Source organism: Cherax quadricarinatus, chromosome 1 (assembly GCF_038502225.1).
Source record: "Cherax quadricarinatus isolate ZL_2023a chromosome 1, ASM3850222v1, whole genome shotgun sequence".
Lineage (NCBI taxonomy): Eukaryota > Metazoa > Arthropoda > Malacostraca > Decapoda > Parastacidae > Cherax > Cherax quadricarinatus.
Window position 1 is genome coordinate 91,462,594 of NC_091292.1, and position 14,993 is coordinate 91,477,586.

General features: G+C 38.7%; 1 protein-coding gene across 3 annotated transcripts in view; it reads left to right on the forward strand.

Annotated features, from left to right (window-relative positions):
- The window catches only part of LOC128686058 (SRRM2 protein homolog rsr-2), a 350,784-nt gene that overhangs the window by 117,440 nt on the left and 218,351 nt on the right, over positions 1-14,993 (forward strand). The window contains exon 1 of one of the 3 annotated variants that reach the window (XM_070084003.1): positions 6,031-9,372. The exons of 1 other annotated variant lie outside the window; for it this stretch is intronic. The gene's annotated coding sequence lies outside the window, so the exon portion shown is untranslated. Of the gene's footprint in view, positions 1-6,030; positions 9,373-14,993 lie in introns of those variants that run through there. One more of the 3 variants, XM_070084014.1, reaches the window with a different exon arrangement.

Genomic DNA, 14,993 nt, shown 5'->3' on the forward strand with positions numbered 1-14,993 from the left:
TTAATATGTCGTGCCGAATATATAAAACTGGTCAATTAGCAAGAACTCATTTAAAATTAAGTCCTTTCTAAAAAAAATTTTTATACGTTTAAAGATATATTTTTTTCATTAATTTTAATGTAAAAATTTTTAATTTTGCATCAAAAGAATCTTAAAAAACTTACCTAACCTTATTATAACAGCAATTTATTTTAGCCTAACCCAACTATATATATTTTAGATTTGTTTACAGTAATTTAATACTAAACAAACACAGTGAAATATATTTTTTCGTTAGGTTCAGAATGATTTTGGCGAAATTATTGGATACACAAATTTTCGCTTGTCCTATATGGCAAGATGAGCGTTGCTATTTAAACCAAGATCGCAATTTCTGCCTATTCGGCACGACATATATATATATATATATATATATATATATATATATATATATATATATATATATATATATATATATATATATATATATATATGTATCACACTGGCCGATTCCCACCAAGGCAGGGTGGCCCGAAAAAGAAAAACTTTCACCATCATTCACTCCATCACTGTCTTGCCAGAAGGGTGCTTTACACTATAGTTTTTAAACTGCAACATTAACACCCCTCCTTCAGAGTGCAGGCACTGTACTTCCCATCTCCAGGACTCAAGTCCGGCCTGCCGGTTTCCCTGAACCCCTTCATAAATGTTACTTTGCTCACACTCCAACAGCACGTCAAGTATTAAAAACCATTTGTCTCCATTCACTCCTATCAAACACGCTCACGCATGCCTGCTGGAAGTCCAAGCCCCTCGCACACAAAACCTCCTTTACCCCCTCTCTCCAACCTTTCCTAGGCCGACCCCTTCCCCGCCTTCCTTCCACTACAGACTGATACACTCTTGAAGTCATTCTGTTTCGCTCCATTCTCTCTACATGTCTGAACCACCTCAACAACCTTTCCTCAGCCCTCTGGACAACAGTTTTGGTAATCCCGCACCTCCTCCTAACTTCCAAACTACGAATTCTCTGCATTATATTCACACCACACATTGCCCTCAGACATGACATCTCCACTGCCTCCAGCCTTCTCCTCGCTGCAACATTCATCACCCATGCTTCACACCCATATAAGAGCGTTGGTAAAACTATACTCTCATACATTCCCCTCTTTGCCTCCAAGGACAAAGTTCTTTGTCTCCACAGACTCCTAAGTGCACCACTCACTCTTTTCCCCTCATCAATTCTATGATTCACCTCATCTTTCATAGACCCATCCGCTGACACGTCCACTCCCAAATATCTGAATACATTCACCTCCTCCGTACTCTCTCCCTCCAATCTGATATCCAATCTTTCATCACCTAATCTTTTTGTTATCCTCATAACCTTAGTCTTTCCTGTATTCACCTTCAATTTTCTTCTTTTGCACACCCTACCAAATTCATCCACCAATCTCTGCAACTTCTCTTCAGAATCTCCCAAGAGCACAGTGTCATCAGCAAAGAGCAGCTGTGACAACTCCCACTTTGTGTGTGATTCTTTATCTTTTAACTCCACGCCTCTTGCCAAGACCCTCGCATTTACTTCTCTTACAACCCCATCTATAAATATATTAAACAACCACGGTGACATCACACATCCTTGTCTAAGGCCTACTTTTACTGGGAAATAATTTCCCTCTTTCCTACATACTCTAACTTGAGCCTCACTATCCTCGTAAAAACTCTTCACTGCTTTCAGTAACCAACCTCCTACACCATACACTTGCAACATCTGCCACATTGCCCCCATATCCACCCTGTCATACGCCTTTTCCAAATCCATAAATGCCACAAAGACCTCTTTAGCCTTATCTAAATACTGTTCACTTATATGTTTCACTGTAATCACCTGGTCCACACACCCCCTACCTTTCCTAAAGCCTCCTTGTTCATCTTCTATCCTATTCTCTGTCTTACTCTTAATTCTTTGAATAATAACTCTACCATACACTTTACCAGGTATACTCAGCAGACTTATCCCCCTATAATTTTTGCACTCTCTTTTATCCCCTTTGCCTTTATACAAAGGAACTATGCATGCTCTCTGCCAATCCCTAGGTACCTTACCCTCTTCCATACATTTATTAAATAATTGCACCAACCACTCCAAAACTATATCCCCACCTGCTTTTAACATTTCTATCTTTATCCCATCAATCCCGGCTGCCTTACCCCCTTTCATTTTACCTACTGCCTCACGAACTTCCCCCACACTCACAACTGGCTCTTCCTCACTCCTACAAGATGTTATTCCTCCTTGCCCTATACACGAAATCACAGCTTCCCTATATTCATCAACATTTAACAATTCCTCAAAATATTCCCTCCATCTTCCCAATACCTCTAACTCTCCATTTAATAACTCTCCTCTCCTATTTTTAACTGACAAATCCATTTGTTCTCTAGGCTTTCTTAACTTGTTAATCTCACTCCAAAACTTTTTCTTATTTTCAACAAAATTTGTTGATAACATCTCACCCACTCTCTCATTTGCTCTCTTTTTACATTGCTTCACCACTCTCTTAAAATCTCTCTTTTTCTCCATATACTCTTCCCTCCTTGCATCACTTCTACTTTGTAAAAACTTCTCATATGCTAACTTTTTCTCCCTTACTAGTCTCTTTACATCATCATTCCACCAATCGCTCCTCTTCCCTCCCGCACCCACTTTCCTGTAACCACAAACTTCTGCTGAACACTCTAACACTACATTTTTAAACCTACCCCATACCTCTTCGACCCCATTGCCTATGCTCTCATTAGCCCATCTATCCTCCAATAGCTGTTTATATCTTACCCTAACTGCCTCCTCTTTTAGTTTATAAACCTTCACCTCTCTCTTCCCTGATGCTTCTATTCTCCTTGTATCCCATCTACCTTTTACTCTCAGTGTAGCTACAACTAGAAAGTGATCTGATATATCTGTGGCCCCTCTATAAACATGTACATCCTGAAGTCTACTCAACAGTCTTTTATCTACCAATACATAATCCAACAAACTACTGTCATTTCGCCCTACATCATATCTTGTATACTTATTTATCCTCTTTTTCTTAAAATATGTATTACCTATAACTAAACCCCTTTCTATACAAAGTTCAATGAAAGGGCTCCCATTATCATTTACACCTGGCACCCCAAACTTACCTACCACACCCTCTCTAAAAGTTTATATATATATATATTATATATATATATATATATATATATATATATATATATATAAAGTGTATATATATATATATTATATATATATATATTATATATATATATTATATATATATATTATATATATATTATATATATATATATATTATATATATATTATATATATATATATATGTCGTGCCGAATAGGCAGAACTTGCGATCTTGGCTTAAATAGCAACGCTCATCTTGCCATATAGGACAAGTGAAAATTTGTGTATGCAATAATTTCGCCAAAATCATTCTGAACCTAACGAAAAAAAATGTATTTCACTGTGTTTGTTTAGTATTAAATTATTGTAAACAAATCTAAAATATATTTAGTTGGGTTAGGCTAAAATAAATTGTTCATGTTATAACAAGGTTAGGTAAGTTTTCTAAGTTCGTTTTGGTGCAAAATTATAAATTTTTACATCAACATTAATGAAAAAATATATCTTTAAACGTAAAAGTGAAAATTTTTAGAAAGGACTTAATTTTAAACGAGTTCTTGCTAATTGACCAGTTTTACATATTCGGCACGACATATATATATATATATATATATATCATATGCCTTTTCTAAATCCATAAATGCAATAAAAACTTCCCTACCTTTATGTAAATACTGTTCACACAGATTCTTCAATGTAAACACCTGATCTACACATCCCCTACCCACTCTGAAACCTCCTTGCTCGTCCGCAATTCTACATTGTCTTACCTCTAATTCTTTCAATTATAACCCTACCGTATACTTTTCCTGGTATACTCATTATATATATATATATATATATATATATATATATATATATATATATATATATATATATATATATATATATATATATATATATATATATATATATATATATATATATATATATATATATATATATATATATATATATATATGTATGTATGTATGTATGTATAATTTCAGCCGTCTCCCACTGAGGCAGGGTGACCCCAAAACAAAGAAAATCCTCAAAAAGAAAATACTTTCATCATCATTCAACACTTTCACCTCACACACAATCACTGTTTTTGCAGAGGTGCTCAGAACGCAACATTTTAGAAGCATATACGTATGAAGATATAAACATATCCCTCCAAACTGCCGATATCCCAAACCCCTCCTTTAGAGTGCAGGGGTTTGGGAATATATATATATATATATATATATATATATATATATATATATATATATATATATATATATATATATATATATATATATATAATGTTGTGTCGAATAGGTAAAACTGGTCAATTAGCAAGAGCTCGTTTAAAATTAAGTCCTTTCTAAAATTTTCTCTTATACGTTTAAAGATATATATTTTTTTCGTTTATGTTAATGTAAAAATTAATAATTTTGTACAAAAAGAACTTTAGAAAACTTAACTAACCTTTTTATAACAAGCGCAATTTAATTTAGTCTAACCCAACTAATTATATTTTAGGTAAGTTTACAGTAATTTAGTAATAAACGGACAATGAAATATATGTTTTTTCGTTATGTTGAGAATGACTTTTGCTAAATTATTGCATACACAGATTTTCGCTTGCCTTATTCGGCAAGAAGAGCACGAACACGCACGCACGCTCAAAATTCTTATTACAGAACAAGATTCGAATCTGCGCACTCTGCATTAAAGTATACAGTGCTACCACAAACACCGTAAGAAAAAATATATATTCAGAAAAGCAGGTTTAACCACTTGAGGTCATTCAGAAAACGCTTAGCAGGAATTAACTAATATGATAAATGTAGGGGGAAAAAGTCAGGAAAAAATTAACGGTGCCTACCCTTTCCTAATCTAGCCAAAATTATGACTTTATATAACTTTTATTATATTTTTTGATGGCTTCACCAGTAGGATAACCATTATGTTAACAAATTCAGAATATATTTGCTTGGCGTCGACAGATTTGTGAGGGTTGCATCAACATTTCAGAGATTTATTAAGGGAGTTATTTCATTATTGATTAGATAATTATGTTGCAGTTTTTTAAGTAAATAGTTAAGTAAATAGAAATATCACCAGGAATGTAGTAAGTGCTAACACAAGTTGTAGGTATGTCCACATCGGAATAATGAAGGGAATTATGAATACAGATCTCCAGCATGATATCACTCCAGTGGCTGAATTAATCAGCAATTTGCTGTCTGTATCTACAAGAGTAGTATGCTCCTGGTTTCCCAGCTTCAGTGTTTAGTCTGTCATATATTTAGGTATCTCCGAAAGGTTGCATTAATTGTTTGCCTATTTTTTCCGTTCTCCAAGCTTTTCGTTTATAATTTAAGAACGGTTTATCTGATCGGCTTCAAAATTTAAATCGTGGTATACTCTAGAGAAATGTTCACGCAGCTGTGGTCAGTATGTTATACATCATTCCCGGATTTGGGCTTATAGGATACTGGGATATCTTTCTTAGATCGCGCACCACTTATATCTTCACTTGTATCCCGTTGCATTGTTCTACCATTTCTTTAATAGTTCTGGAATTAGATTGCAGCATCACACACCGCGCGTGAGCAGCAAAGTTATTTTGTTAGGTTTAAAGCTTATGAACTGCACGTGGATCAGTGACGTTGCAGTTATGTACACTAACAATTAAGACTATTTTAATCCTTAAAATAGGAGTTTAAGTAAACAATGTATACACAATGATCATCGTATAAACCACGTGAGGAGCTAAACCTCCCCCTCCCTCTTGTCATATAAGCCACCGTGTGTCTGGATGTACTGGGGTGGTATTGGTGGTTGCGTGTGCTGGCCGCGCGCGTGCGCCCTCTCTTGTGTGCTTGAGAACGCGCGCGCGTGCGTTCGTGTGTTTGTCTTAGTGTGGTGTCCACATTGATGGCTCGGGTGCGGCCGGAGCTGACCTAGCCGTGGTGAGTACGAGGCGTGGGGCTAGTGTGGCGGTTGTGTTGTGCAAGTGTCAGAAGATGAAGGTTAAGGTGTAAGGAAGAGAGGGAGAGAGAGAGAGAGAGGGGGAGGCCGCCACCTGCTTATTGATCGTGGCGGCGGGCAGGCAGCGGGGCTCAGCTGGACCCTGGTGGTTACCCCTCCCTCTTCAGCTGATGGAGTTCCCGGCTGATCCAGCAGTCACAGTGACTGAGACACGCAGTGCCACTCTCTCCTGTGCCGTACACTGTTAAATGCCCCCAGTGTAGGTAGTGGTGGTGACCCGCCTGCCGCTCACGCCGTGTAAGGTACCACCTCTTGTTGTGGTGGCTGCCGTCGCTATCAGCTGATTGTCGTACTGGGGACACTAGTCTGGCGGGTGATGTAGCAGGTAGCTGTAGCAGCTACCAGTGGTGTGACTTGATTGATAGTGATGTGACACCACCACCACCAGTGTTGTAACCTGCTCACCACTACCTTTGTAATCGCACCACCAGTGTTGTAACCTGCCCACCACCAGTGTTGTAACCAGCTCACCACGAGTGTAGTAACCTGCTCACCACTAGCGTTGTAACCGCACCACCAGTGTTGTAACTTGCTCACCACATGTAACCTACTCATCACTAGTATTGAATACACCACCAATGTTATAACTTGTTCACCACGAAGTATTGCAGTCTCTTCACCAGTGTTGTAACCTACCACCAATGTTGTAACCTACTTAACACCATTGTTGTGACCTCATCACCAGTGTTGTCACCTCACTACCAGTGTTGTAGCCAACTCACCATTGTAACCTCACCACCAGTGTTGTGACCTCATTACCAATGTAATGACCTAACCGCCAGTGTTGTGACCTCAGCACAGTGTTGCGACCTCACCAGTATTGTTGCTTCACCAGCGTTGTGGCCTAACCACCATTATGGTGACTTCATTAGTGTTGTGACCTAATCTTCAGCAAAGTGTCTTTACCATCAGTCTTGACCTCGTCACCAGTGTTGTGACCTCGCCAGTGTTGTAACCACAAGTGGTGTAGTTGCAGTGTTGCGGAGTGACCACTTTCTTCCTACCGACTCGTGCATTTATGTTCCTTTTTATACCAGAAAAATGAATTCGACATAATTTTAAGAACGTGTTGTCATTTATGACACTGCTAACAAGTACAGTATGATTAAGCTTCTGTGGTCGGATCAGGTGAGCATTGTACTAACGTGCGTGTGGCCCTAGGACATGGCGAGTGTGACCCAGGCTTCTGCATTCACCGCTACGAGAAGTACCCCAGTGTGACCCCAGGCTACTGCACTCACCACTTCGAGAGGTACGAATGTGACCCAGGCTTCTGCCTTCACCGCTACGAGAGGTACCCCAGTGTGACCCCAGGCTACTGCACTCACCACTACGAGAGGTACCCCAAGCTACCGCACTCACCACTACGAGAGGCATCCCAGTGTGACCCCAGGCTGCTGCACTCACCACTACGAGAGGTACGAGTGTGACCCCAGGCTACTGCACTCACCACTACGAGAGGTGTGTGTGACCCCAAGCTACTGCGCTCACCTCTGCGAGAGATGTGAGTGTGACCCCAGGCTACTGCACTCACCACTACAAGAGGTACCCAAGTGTGACTCCAGGCTACTGCACTCACCACTACGAGAGGTGTGTGACCCCAGGCTACTGCACTCACCACTACGAAAGGTGTGAGTGTGACCCCAGGCTACTGCACTCACCACTACGAGAGGTGTGTGACCCCAGGCTACTGCACTCACCACTATGAGAAGTGTGAGTGTGACCCCAGGCTACTGCACTCACCACTACGAGAGGTGTGTGTGAGACCCCAGGCTACTACACTCACCACTACGAGAGGTGTGAGTGTGACCCCAGGCTACTGCACTCACCACTACGAGAGGTGTGTGACCCCAGGCTACTGCAATCACCACTACGAGAGGTACACAAGTGTGACTCCAGGCTACTGCACTCACCACTACGAGAGGTACACAAGTGTGACTCCAGGCTACTGCACTCACCACTACGAGAGGTACCCAAGTGTGACCCCAGGCTACTGCACTCACCACTACGAGAGGTACCCAACTGTGACTCCAGGCTACTGCACTCACCACTACGAGAGGTACCCAAGTGTGACTCCAGGCTGCTGCACTCACCACTACGAGAGGTACAAGTGTTACCCCAGGCTGCTGCACTCACCACTACGAGAGGTGTGAGTGTGACCCCAGGCTACTGCACTCACCACTACGAAAGGCACCCCAGTGTGACCCAGGCTACTGCACTCACCACTACGAGAGGTACGAGTGTGACCCCAGGCTACTGCACTCACCACTACGAGAGGCACCCCAGTGTGACCCCAGGCTACTGCACTCACCACTACGAGAGGTACGAGTGTGACCCCAGGCTACTGCACTCACCACTACGAGAGGTGTGAGTGTGACCCCAGGCTACTGCACTTACCACTACGAGAGGTGTGAGTGACCCCAGGCTACTGCACTCACCACTTCGAGAGGTGTGAGTGACCCCAGGCTACTGCACTCACCACTACGAGAGGTGTAAGTGACCCCAGGCTACTGCACTCGCCACTACGAGAGGTGTAAGTGACCCCAGGCTACTGCACTCACCACTACGAGAGGTGTGAGTGACCCCAGGCTGCTGCACTCACCACTACGAGAGGTGTGAGTGACCCTAGGCTACTGCACTCACCACTACAAGAGGTGTGAGTGACCACAGGCTACTGTACTCACAACTGCGAGAGGTGTGAGTGTGACCCCAGGCTACTGCACTTACCACTACGAGAGGTGTGAGTGACCCCAGGCTACTGCACTCACCACTACGAGAGGTGTGAGTGACCCCAGGCTGCTACACTCACCACTACGAGAGGTGTGAGTGACCCCAGGCTGCTGCACTCACCACTACGAGAGGTGTGAGCGACTCCAGTCTACTGCACTCACCACTACGAGAGGTGTGAGGGACCCCAGGCCACTGCACTCACCACTACGAGAGGTGTGAGGGACCCCAGGCCACTGCACTCACCACTACGAGAGGTGTGAGTGACCCCAGGCCACTGCACTCACCACTACGAGAGGTGTGAGGGACCCCAGGCCACTGCACTCACCACTACGAGAGGTGTGAGGGACCCCAGGCCACTGCACTCACCACTACGAGAGGTGTGAGTGACCCCAGACTACTGCACTCCGTTACAATCACAGTATTGGAGAGTGTTGCTGATTGACCTACCCACTCTTGTGAGTTGTCATTAGTTTAGAAGTGTGGATGGGGGGGGGGGGGAGATTATTGCAGGTGTTTAAGGCTAGATAAGTCGCAATGCAAAATTAGACAGGCAGCTCAGCTACGTAAACTCCTCAGTTAGCCATTTTCTGTAGACATTTCTCCCTTTTGGTCGCTTCAATCTGGAGAAAAGAGAAGGATATGGTAATGCCAGATGAACCTTTTATAATCGTAACTTGAGAAATTTTGCCTGGACTTCCTACTCATTTCTTCAACATTGCAAGCTCCTGATGTGTTGATTGCAACACGAAAGGCATAGAGCTATGTTTCATCTCCCCCTGGTTGTTTTGCTTCTTGTGTCGCTTGTTTGCGATTTTTGCATATATATATATATATATATATATATATATATATATATATATATATATATATATATATATATATATATATGCAAAACAACCACTCTGAAAGAATAGTGAAATTCCTAGCGCTTTCGTGACTACTCACATTATCAAGGAACTTGATAATGTGAGTAGTCACGAAAGCGCTTGGAATTTCTCTATTCTTTCAGAGAGGTTGTTTTGCATATTCTGAAATCACCTGTTTACTGTGATCTTATTGCATATATATATATATATATATATATATATATATATATATATATATATATATATATATATATATATATATATATATATATATATATATATATGTCGTGCCGAATATGTAAAACTGGTCAATTAGCAAGAACTCATTTAAAATTAAGTCCTTTCTAAAATTATCTCTTATACGTTTAAAGATATATATTTTTTATTAATGTTAATGTAAAAATTTTTAATTTTGCAACAAAAGAATCTTAGAAAACTTACCTGACCTTATTATAACAAGAGCAATTTATTTTAGCCTAACCCAACTAAATATATTTTAGATTTGTTTACAATAATTTAATACTAAACAAACACAGTGAAATGTATTTTTTTCGTTAGGTTCAGAATGTTTTTGGCCAAATTATTGCATACACAAATTTTCACTTGTCCTATATGGCAAGATGAGCGTTGCTATTTAAGCCAAGATCGCAAATTCTGCCTATTCGGCACGACATATATATATATATATATATATATATATATATATATATATATATATATATATATATATATATATATATATATATATATATATATATATATATATATATATATACATATATAGTATATATATATATATTATATGTATATATATATAATATATATATATATACATATAATTATATATATATACATATATATATACATATATATATATTATTTATACATATATATATATATATATATATATATATATATATATATATATATATATATATATATATATATATATATATATATATATATATATATATATATATATATGCAAAACAACCACTCTGAATGAATAGAGAAATTCCAAGCGCTTGATAGTTCCTTGATAATGTGAGTAGTCACGAAAGCGCTTGGAATTTCTCTATTCATTCAGAGTGGTTGTTTTGCATATTCTGAAATCACCTGTATACTGTGATCTTATTGCATATATATATATATATATATATATATATATATATATATATATATATATATATATATATATATATATATATATATATATACATATATTTTTTTCAACAAGTCCGCCGTCTCCCACCGAGGCAGGGTGACCCAAGAAAAAAGAAAGAAAATCCCCCCCAAAAAATGCTTTCATCATTCAACACTTTCACCACACTCACACATAATCACTGTTTTTGCAGAGGTGCTCAGAATACAACAGCTTAGAAGCATATACGTATAAAGATACACAACATATCCCTCCAAACTGCCAATATCCCAAACCCCTCCTTTAAAGTGCAGGCATTGTACTTCCCATTTCCAGGACTCAAGTCCGACTATATGAAAATAACCGGTTTCCCTGAATCCCTTCACTAAATATTACCCTGCTCACACTCATAAAGATCGTCAGGTCCCAAGTACCATTCGTCTCCATTCACTCCTATCTAACACGCTCACGCACGCTTGCTGGAAGTCCAAGCCCCTTGCCCACAAAACCTCCTTTACCCCCTCTCTCCAACCCTTTCGAGGACGACCCCTACCTCGCCTTCCTTCCCCTATAGATTTATATGCTTTCCATGTCATTCTACTTTGATCCATTCTCTCTAAATGACCAAACCACCTCAACAACCTCTCTTCTGCCCTCTGACTAATACTTTTATTAGCTCCACACCTTTTCCTAATTTCCACACTCCGAATTTTCTGCATAATATTTACACCACACATTGCCCTTACACAGGACATCTCCACTGCCTCCAACCGTCTCCTCGCTGCTGCATTTACCACCCAAGCTTCACATCCATATAAGAGTGTTGGTACTACTATACTTTCATACATTCCCTTCTTTGCCTCCATAGATAAAATTTTTTGACTCCACATATACCTCAATGCACCACTCACCTTTTTTCTCTCATCAATTCTATGATTAACCTCATCCTTCATAAATCCATCCGCCAACACGTTAACTCCCAAGTATCTGAAAACATTCATTTCTTCCATACTCCTCCTCCCCAATTTGATATCCAATTTTTCTTAATCTAAATCATTTGATACCCTTATCACCTTACTCTTTTCTATGTTCACTTTCAACTTTCTACCTTTACACACATTCCCAAACTCATCCACTAACCTTTGCAGTTTTTCTTTAGAATCTCCCATAAGCACAGTATCATCAGCAAAAAGTAACTGTGTTAATTCCCATTTTGAATTTGATTCCCCATAATTTAATCCCACCCCTCTCCCGAACAGCCTAGCATTTACTTTTTTTACAACCCCATCTATAAATATATTAAACAACCATGGTGACATTACACATCCCTGTCTAAGACCTACTTTTACCGGGAAGTATTCTCCCTCTCTTCTACACACCCTAACCTGAGCATCACTATCCTCATAAAAACTCTTTACAGCATTTAATAACTTACCACCTATTCCTTATACTTGCAACATCTGCCACATTGCTCCTCTATCCACTCTATCATATGCCTTTTCTAAATCCATAAATGCAATAAAAACTTCACTACCTTTATCTAAATACTGTTCACATATGTGCTTCAATGTAAACACTTGATCTACACATCCCCTATCCACTCTGAAACCTCCTTGCTCATCCGCAATTCTACATTCTGTCTTACCTCTAATTCTTTCAATAATAACCCTTCCGTACACTTTTCCTGGTATACTCAATGAACTTATTCCTCTATAATTTTTACAATCTCTTTTGTCCCCTTTCCCTTTATATAAAGGGACTATACATGCTCTCCGCCAATCCCTAGGTACCTTCCCCTCTTTCATACATTTAATAAACAAAAGTACCAACCACTCCAACACTATATCACCCCCTGCTTTTAACATTTCTGTCATGATCCCATCAGTTCCAGCTGCTTTACCCCCTTTCATTCTACGTAATGCCTCACGTACCTCCACCACACTTACATTCTGCTCTTCTTCACTCCTAAAAGATGGTATACCTCCCTGACCAGTACATGAAATTACCGCCTCCCTTTCTTCCTCAACATTTAAAAGTTCCTCAAAATATTCTCGCCATCTACCTAATACCTCCCTCTCCCCATCTACTAAATCCCCTACTCTGTTTTTAACTGACAAATCCATACTTTCCCTAGGCTTTCTTAACTTGTTTAACTCACTCCAAAATTTTTTCTTATTTTCATTAAAATTTCTTGGCAGTGCCTCTCCCACTCTATCATCTGCTCTCCTTTTGCACTCTCTCACCACTCTCTTCACCTTTCTTTTACTCTCCATATACTCTGCTTTTCTTATAACACTTCTGCTTTGTAAAAACCTCTCATAAGCTACCTTTTTCTCTTTTATCACACCCTTTACTTCATCATTCCACCAATAACTCCTCTTTCCACCTGCCCCCACCCTCCTATAACCACAAACTTCTGCCCCACATTCTAATTCTGCATTTTTAAAACTATTCCAACCCTCTTCAACCCCCCTACTACTCATCTTTGCACTAGCCCACCTTTCTGCCAACAGTCGCTTATATCTCCCCCGAACTTCCTCCTCCCTTAGTTTATACACTTTCACCTCCCTCTTACTTGTTGTTGCCACCTTCCTCTTTTCCCATCTACCTCTTACTCTAACTGGAGCTACAACTAAATAATGATCCGATATATCAGTTGCCCCTCTATAAGCATGTACATCCTGGAGCCTACCCATCAACCTTTTATCCACCAATACATAATCTAATAAACTACTTTCATTACGTGCTACATCATACCTTGTATATTTATTTATCCTCTTTTTCATAAAATATGTATTACTTATTACGAGATCTCTTTCTACACATAGCTCAATTAAAGGCTCCCCATTTACATTTACCCCTGGCACCCCAAATTTACCTACTACTCCCTCCATAACATTTTTACCCACTTTAGCATTGAAATCCCGAACCACCATTACTCTCACACTTGATTTAAAACTCCCCACGCATTCACTCAACATTTCCCAAAATCTCTCTCTCTCCTCTACACTTCTCTCTTCTCCAGGTGCATACACGCTTACTATAACCCACTTTTCACATCCAGTCTTTATTTTACTCCACATAATCCTTGAATTAATACATTTATAGTCCCTCTTTTCCTGCCATAGCTTATCCTTCAACATTATTGCTACTCCTTCTTTAGCTGTAACTCTATTTGAAACCCCTGACCTAATCCCATTTATTCCTCTCCACTGAAACTCTCCCACCCCCTTTAGCTTTGTTTCACTTAAAGCCAGGACATCTAGCTTCTTCTCATTCATAACATCCACAATCATCTCTTTCTTATCATTTGCACAACATCCACGCACATTCAGACTTCCCACTTTGACAATTTTCTTCTTATTCTTTTTAGTAATCTTTACAGGAAAAGGGGTTACTAGTCCATTGTTCCCGGCATTTTAGTTGACTTTTACAACACGCATGGCTTACGGAGGAAAGATTCTTATTCCACTTCCCCGTGGATATAAAAGGAAAAGTAATAAGACCAAGAACTATTAAGATAAAATCAAAGAAAACTCAGATGAGTGTGTATAAATAAACGTGAACATGTATGTGTAGTGTGACCTAAGTGTAAGTAGAAGTAGCAAGACATACCTGTAATCTTGCGTATTTATGAGACAGACAAAAGACACCAGCAATCCTACCATCATGTAAAATAATTACAGGCTTTTGTTTTACATTCACTTGGCAGGACGGTAGTACCTCCCTGGGTGGTTGCTGTCTACCAACCTACTACCATATATATATATATATATATATATATATATATATATATATATATATATATATATATATATATATATATATATATATATATATATATATATATATATATATATATATATATATATATATATATATATATATATATATATATATATATATATATGTATATATATATATATATATATATATATATATATATATATATATATATATATATATATATATATATATATAATTTATATATATAATTGTATATATATATATATATATATATATATATATATATATATATATATATATATATATATATATATATATATAT